At 54.2% G+C, this 7,500-nt stretch overlaps 3 non-coding genes across 3 annotated transcripts in view; all 3 read right to left on the minus strand.

Moving 5' to 3' along the window:
- Window positions 1-320, minus strand: part of LOC126436345 (large subunit ribosomal RNA) — a 4,222-nt gene extending 3,902 nt beyond the window's left edge. The window contains exon 1 of the ribosomal RNA XR_007580606.1: window positions 1-320. This exon is cut by the window's left edge and continues 3,902 nt beyond it. This is a non-coding gene — a ribosomal RNA (large subunit ribosomal RNA).
- A 188-nt stretch (window positions 321-508) lies between these two features.
- Window positions 509-663, minus strand: LOC126436388 (5.8S ribosomal RNA). Its single transcript, XR_007580623.1, has one exon. It is a non-coding gene; the product is annotated as a 5.8S ribosomal RNA (ribosomal RNA).
- Window positions 664-1,016: 353 nt separating this feature from the next.
- Window positions 1,017-2,925, minus strand: LOC126436334 (small subunit ribosomal RNA). Its single transcript, XR_007580596.1, has one exon. It is a non-coding gene; the product is annotated as a small subunit ribosomal RNA (ribosomal RNA).
- Between the last annotated feature and the right edge of the window lie 4,575 nt (window positions 2,926-7,500).

Consider the following 7,500-nt stretch of genomic DNA (forward strand, 5'->3'; position numbering starts at 1 on the left):
GTTTACCACCCACTTGGAGCTGCACTCTCAAGCAACCCGACTCGAAGGAGAGGTCCCGCCGACGCTCGCACCGGCCGCTACGGGCCTGGCACCCTCTACGGGCCGTGGCCTCATTCAAGTTGGACTTGGGCTCGGCGCGAGGCGTCGGGGTAGTGGACCCTCCCAAACACCACATGCCACGACAGGCGGCCGCCTGCGGGGTTCGGTGCTGGACTCTTCCCTGTTCGCTCGCCGCTACTGGGGGAATCCTTGTTAGTTTCTTTTCCTCCGCTTAGTAATATGCTTAAATTCAGCGGGTAGTCTCGCCTGCTCTGAGGTCGTTGTACGAGGTGTCGCACGCCACGCCGCCAGCCGGCTGTGCACGCTACCGAGTAAGTACCGGTATGCGAACCGCCAGGCGACGGGCGCGCATCGCACGTTTAAGGAGACGCGGCCGGCCCCACAGGCGGCCACGACACTCCCAGGTCAGCGAAGCGGGGCAAACGCCGCGCGCTTCAGTATACGTAGCCGACCCTCAGCCAGACGTGGCCCGGGAACGGAATCCATGGACCGCAATGTGCGTTCGAAACGTCGATGTTCATGTGTCCTGCAGTTCACATGTCGACGCGCAATTTGCTGCGTTCTTCATCGACCCACGAGCCGAGTGATCCACCGTCCTGGGTGATCTTTTCATAGTTTCCACCATCTCTTTCGAGACAGTTGCATAGGCGGGACTGAGGCGTGTGGCGGCCCTGTTCCAGCGTTCAGTGTCCAACGGCCTCACGGCCGATGGGCGTCGTACGGCTCCACACCGGAGCGGACAGGCAGTCGGGCGAAAGTCATTCAAAACCGGCGCCAGGCGCCAGGTGCCGCAGGCCAGCCGCTCCAGCGCTTCAGCGCTCGTACCACACAACATTGCCGTTAGTTTTGAGACGAACGCGTGGTTCCGCACGCGGCGCACGGCTACTGCGAGCCGTACAGGTAGCTGCGTGTTGCGCGACACGACACGCACATCGAAAGACATGCAGTCTAGTCGGTAATGATCCTTCCGCAGGTTCACCTACGGAAACCTTGTTACGACTTTTACTTCCTCTAAATGATCAAGTTTGGTCATCTTTCCGGTAGCATCGGCAACGACAGAGTCAATGCCGCGTACCAGTCCGAAGACCTCACTAAATCATTCAATCGGTAGTAGCGACGGGCGGTGTGTACAAAGGGCAGGGACGTAATCAACGCGAGCTTATGACTCGCGCTTACTGGGAATTCCTCGTTCATGGGGAACAATTGCAAGCCCCAATCCCTAGCACGAAGGAGGTTCAGCGGGTTACCCCGACCTTTCGGCCTAGGAAGACACGCTGATTCCTTCAGTGTAGCGCGCGTGCGGCCCAGAACATCTAAGGGCATCACAGACCTGTTATTGCTCAATCTCGTGCGGCTAGAAGCCGCCTGTCCCTCTAAGAAGAAAAGTAATCGCTGACAGCACGAAGGATGTCACGCGACTAGTTAGCAGGCTAGAGTCTCGTTCGTTATCGGAATTAACCAGACAAATCGCTCCACCAACTAAGAACGGCCATGCACCACCACCCACCGAATCAAGAAAGAGCTATCAATCTGTCAATCCTTCCGGTGTCCGGGCCTGGTGAGGTTTCCCGTGTTGAGTCAAATTAAGCCGCAGGCTCCACTCCTGGTGGTGCCCTTCCGTCAATTCCTTTAAGTTTCAGCTTTGCAACCATACTTCCCCCGGAACCCAAAAGCTTTGGTTTCCCGGAGGCTGCCCGCCGAGTCATCGGAGGAACTGCGGCGGATCGCTGGCTGGCATCGTTTATGGTTAGAACTAGGGCGGTATCTGATCGCCTTCGAACCTCTAACTTTCGTTCTTGATTAATGAAAACATACTTGGCAAATGCTTTCGCTTCTGTTCGTCTTACGACGATCCAAGAATTTCACCTCTAACGTCGCAATACGAATGCCCCCGCCTGTCCCTATTAATCATTACCTCGGGTTCCGAAAACCAACAAAATAGAACCGAGGTCCTATTCCATTATTCCATGCACACAGTATTCAGGCGGGCTTGCCTGCTTTAAGCACTCTAATTTGTTCAAAGTAAACGTGCCGGCCCACCGAGACACTCAATAAAGAGCACCCTGGTAGGATTTCAACAGGGTCCGCCTCGGGACGCACGAGCACGCACGAGGCGGTCGCACGCCTTCGGCTCGCCCCACCGGCAGGACGTCCCACGATACATGCCAGTTAAACACCGACGGGCGGTGAACCAACAGCGTGGGACACAAATCCAACTACGAGCTTTTTAACCGCAACAACTTTAATATACGCTATTGGAGCTGGAATTACCGCGGCTGCTGGCACCAGACTTGCCCTCCAATAGATACTCGTTAAAGGATTTAAAGTGTACTCATTCCGATTACGGGGCCTCGGATGAGTCCCGTATCGTTATTTTTCGTCACTACCTCCCCGTGCCGGGAGTGGGTAATTTGCGCGCCTGCTGCCTTCCTTGGATGTGGTAGCCGTTTCTCAGGCTCCCTCTCCGGAATCAAACCCTGATTCCCCGTTACCCGTTACAACCATGGTAGGCGCAGAACCTACCATCGACAGTTGATAAGGCAGACATTTGAAAGATGCGTCGCCGGTACGAGGACCGTGCGATCAGCCCAAAGTTATTCAGAGTCACCAAGGCAAACGGACCGGACGAGCCGACCGATTGGTTTTGATCTAATAAAAGCGTCCCTTCCATCTCTGGTCGGGACTCTGTTTGCATGTATTAGCTCTAGAATTACCACAGTTATCCAAGTAACGTGGGTACGATCTAAGGAACCATAACTGATTTAATGAGCCATTCGCGGTTTCACCTTAATGCGGCTTGTACTGAGACATGCATGGCTTAATCTTTGAGACAAGCATATGACTACTGGCAGGATCAACCAGGGAGCTGCGTCAACTAGAGCTGAGCAGCCGGCCGCCCGGGAGTGTGTCCCGGGGGCCCGCGCGAACACGCAAGCGTCCGCTCAATTATTCTGCAAACAGGAGGAGGCTGAGCTCCCCTGCACAACACACCTCGAAACCCTCTCAGGTCCCGGCGGCGCGCAGCGCCGTCCTAAGTACTTGGTCGGGTTCGAGAGAGGCGCAATCGCCCGGAGTTAGGCGAGTAGACGCTTTAGGTGCGACCACCCGTGCTCCCAACTGAGCTTGCCGCTGCCGACAGAGGCCCGGGAGCGTGCTGTCGTGGCATTGCCGGCGGGAGACAACACGCGCCACCTACGGTGACCGGCAGCTCCAACGCCAGCGCCACAGAAGGACAAAAGCCCCACTTGGGTGCCGAAGCGAACTCTCCCAGCACAGCGCACGCGCCAACACGTCCGCACAGCTGCGATACAAACCACCTGCGAGAACCGCTGGGGCGACCGAGCAGCAGACGGCGTCGCGGCGCCGAGCGCCGGGCGGCGGCGCATCCTCAGCGCACACAGTCCTCAATCGGACCAGCACACTGCAGATGGCCACCGCGCTTCGCACCGGGCCCGCGAGGACCTACTTTGGCCGCAAGGCGCCGCGAGCAGGGGGCGCCGGCGCGCAGCTGCGCCGCCTGCCGCGTCCGTCGGCCGGCGCGCCTGCCACTGGCCGCCCCCACCAGCCGGCTGTAGCGCGTGCGCCCACGCACCGCGCTGCCAGCACGCCGGGCGGCCCCCCCTCACCGGCCGGGGACGGTCCCACCCAGCCACCGCCGCGTATCGCCTCACACCCAGATCCCCTTTCACGTTCGTGGGCATGGTGGGTCCCCTTTCACGTTCGTGGGCATGGTGGGTATCCATGAAACAACCGGTTAATAGCTCGACCGATCGTCGCCAACACTGATTCACCTCTAGCGAGAACAACCGCACCACAACGGGTTACCAGTTGTTCATTTGCGTAACGTCACCAGCAAACGTAGACGTCCATCGCCATTTGCAACGAGTATTGCATGCCTGTGTCAGGTGTCACAACACACTACGTCTGCCCACATAGACGCAACAACATGTGCACGCCTAGAGAACACGTGGAAGGTAGCCCCCGTACGTATGCGGTGTCCATTGCGCGAACGACTGTCAGCCGGCCTCTGCAGCATGTCGCAGATGTGGAACGCGGTGCAACATGCTATCACAGTGTGTGAGAAGAGACGACTACGTCCGAATACACGCTCCACTACATCAACAGACTGCTCATGCTGATCGCCATCCAGGGCGTCCGTTCCTCCCACACGTCTGAATGGCGTACCACACTGCAATCCAGCTCCTAAAGGGAGACGACACGTAGCTGCGTCCACAATATTTGGACTGTATGGTCCGCCGTTGCTAGGCGCAGTCGTCGTACGGTCACACATGTGCCACGATGTATCATTCAGTACATACGGACCAATGTGCAGCACAGTTTGTGGGTTTTGCGTACATCCGCGGACAGGTGACAGGCCGTACCACAACGTAGGCTGAGTACGTCGGCATGCGAAGGGCATTGAACATGCAAACTTCTCAACGACCAGCTTGCGAAGGCAGGGGGGAAGGGGGGGGCATGTACGTCCTGCTGCTATCCACATTACAGTGTATAGCAGGAGCATGTGGAAAGTCAGCAACACTTGCAAGGTGTTTAACATGACGCGATACACAGGGGACCGGGCAGTGCGAATAGCGAACTATATTGCGAGGGTTGCGGTTAGGCAACACTACACTAATTTAACGAGTTGCATAACAATTACAGAGCAGGTTCAGCGACAACGTGCGTCAGGTTAAGGCGCAATATAGGTTAGGTTGAGGCGCAATATGGGTTACGTTAAGGCACAAATTAGGTTACGTTAAGGCACAAATTAGGTTACGTTAAGGCACAAATTGGGTTACGTTAAGGCACAAATTGGGTTACGTTAAGGCACAAATTGGGTTACGTTAAGGCACAACATGGGTTACGTTAAGGCACAACATGGGTTACGTTAAGGCACAACATGGGTTACGTTAAGGCACAACATGGGTTACGTTAAGGCACAACATGGGTTACGTTAAGGCACAACATGGGTTACGTTAAGGCACAACATGGGTTACGTTAAGGCACAACATGGGTTACGTTAAGGCACAACATGGGTTACGTTAAGGCACAACATGGGTTACGTTAAGGCACAACATGGGTTAGGTTAAGGCACAACATGGGTTAGGTTAAGGCACAACATGGGTTAGGTTAAGGCACAACATGGGTTAGGTTAAGGCACAACGTAAGTTAGGTTAAGGCACAACGTAAGTTAGGTTAAGGCACAACGTAAGTTAGGTTAAGGCACAACGTAGGTTAGGTTAAGGCACAACGTAGGTTAGGTTAAGGCACAACGTAGGTTAGGTTAAGGCACAACGTAGGTTAGGTTAAGGCACAACGTAGGTTAGGTTAAGGCACAACGTAGGTTAGGTTAAGGCACAACGTAGGTTAGGTTAAGGCACAACGTAGGTTAGGTTAAGGCACAACGTAGGTTAGGTTAAGGCACAACGTAGGTTAGGTTAAGGCACAACGTAGGTTAGGTTAAGGCACAACGTAGGTTAGGTTAAGGCACAACGTAGGTTAGGTTAAGGCACAACGTAGGTTAGGTTAAGGCACAACGTAGGTTAGGTTAAGGCACAACGTAGGTTAGGTTAAGGCACAACGTAGGTTAGGTTAAGGCACAACGTAGGTTAGGTTAAGGCACAACGTAGGTTAGGTTAAGGCACAACGTAGGTTAGGTTAAGGCACAACGTAGGTTAGGTTAAGGCACAACGTAGGTTAGGTTAAGGCACAACGTAGGTTAGGTTAAGGCACAACGTAGGTTAGGTTAAGGCACAACGTAGGTTAGGTTAAGGCACAACGTAGGTTAGGTTAAGGCACAACGTAGGTTAGGTTAAGGCACAACGTAGGTTAGGTTAAGGCACAACGTAGGTTAGGTTAAGGCACAACGTAGGTTAGGTTAAGGCACAACGTAGGTTAGGTTAAGGCACAACGTAGGTTAGGTTAAGGTACAACGTAGGTTAGGTTAAGGTACAACATAGGTTAGGTTAAGGTACAACGTAGGTTAGGTTAAGGCGCAATGTCGGTTAGGTTAAGGTACGATATAGCTTAGGTTAAGGTACACATTGTTGTAGGGAAAGGTGTATTTGGGGGGGGGGGGGGCGGCGGCAGGTTCGTTGATAGTGATTATCGTAAGTGCATGCCTGCGGGATCATCCGATTTGTCACGTCAGGATGCACTTGTGGCTCATGACAGGCGGCGCTCCGATTCCAAGGTTGTGGCAGATCTGTGTCTTTCATTCCTGCCATTGTTTGTGTACTGTGACAGGAGGCAGTATGGTGATGTTGGGTGCACCCCTGTGTAGGACATGTGTGGGTGTTCGTGGCTTAGCTGAGCAATGGCGGATGTCGGAAGGGTGGGATATTCTGTTTTCTGGGTGGACCTCCCGGTCTGGTTATGATAGTGTGGATTGTGTAATGTGGCGGAGAGGATGCACCGGATGTTCTTCCATGCTGGTGGTTAGATATTGTGTGTGTGCCTGTTAGAGGCAGAGAGTAGTGTGTGATAGTGTCTGGCTGACGTGTGGTTCTCATTGTGTGCAGAGTCTTTCAGCATGTATAGGGACGGTTGTATATATTATCTGTATTCTGATGGCTCTGCATTTATTACTAATCAGTGCCGTGTATACGGTTACTCTGGTTCCAGTCGAAACTGTTCTATCTCTGTACATTAGTGACACTGCGGCTCCACTATGTTGCTGCCCCTGTCGGCCGTTTCCCCCAGTGTATGGCTAGTGATTATCAGCAATCAGTCTATTAGTCAATACCGGTAGTGTGACGACTTCAAATGTCCGGGATGGGGGAAGCTAAACCCTTCCCGTGGGTCAGGGCCTAGAAAGACTCTTCCCACGCAGGAGGCTCGGACTGTCGTTACTCTTCCGAGAAATATATTTGCCCAGCGTTTTTTGCGACTGCGAGTGCAACGCCAGGAGGCTCCGACTGTCGTTACTGTTCCGAGATATATATTTGCCCAACGTTTTTTGCGACTGCGAGTGCAACGCCCACGGGTACCGACATGGATGGGGCGCTTCCTAGCTGATCGCTCGGCATGGGAATCAGTACAGTGAGCAATGCGATCGCGTCTGTAGCTTGTACGTGGTACAGCTCGCAGCTCATGTATAGGGACAGCGGGAATGTCGCATATTGGACATAACTCTTCATGAAACGCAAGTTATAGGTGTGGATTGCACATTACGAGTGCGGGAAACTTCCGCCGTTCATCCGCTGGCGTTGCGAGTTTGGCGGTTGGGGTGGGGCACGAGCGGGTGCGGGTGGTGTGATTGCCGGTCCACGACGTTGTGCGGCAGAGGCACTGGCGTTTGGGTGCTGTGGTCGACACAGGCTGCATGCTTTGTGGGTGGCGTCGAAAGATGGGCACTGTGGGCCCATCGATGTCTTAGTCGGCTTGGCGTCCCATAGATGGCGGTATCGTCGTTGCAGGAGCTCATGCTGAGGGAGACCT

Source organism: Schistocerca serialis, unplaced genomic scaffold, assembly GCF_023864345.2.
Source record: "Schistocerca serialis cubense isolate TAMUIC-IGC-003099 unplaced genomic scaffold, iqSchSeri2.2 HiC_scaffold_1235, whole genome shotgun sequence".
NCBI classification, from domain to species: Eukaryota; Metazoa; Arthropoda; class Insecta; order Orthoptera; family Acrididae; genus Schistocerca; species Schistocerca serialis.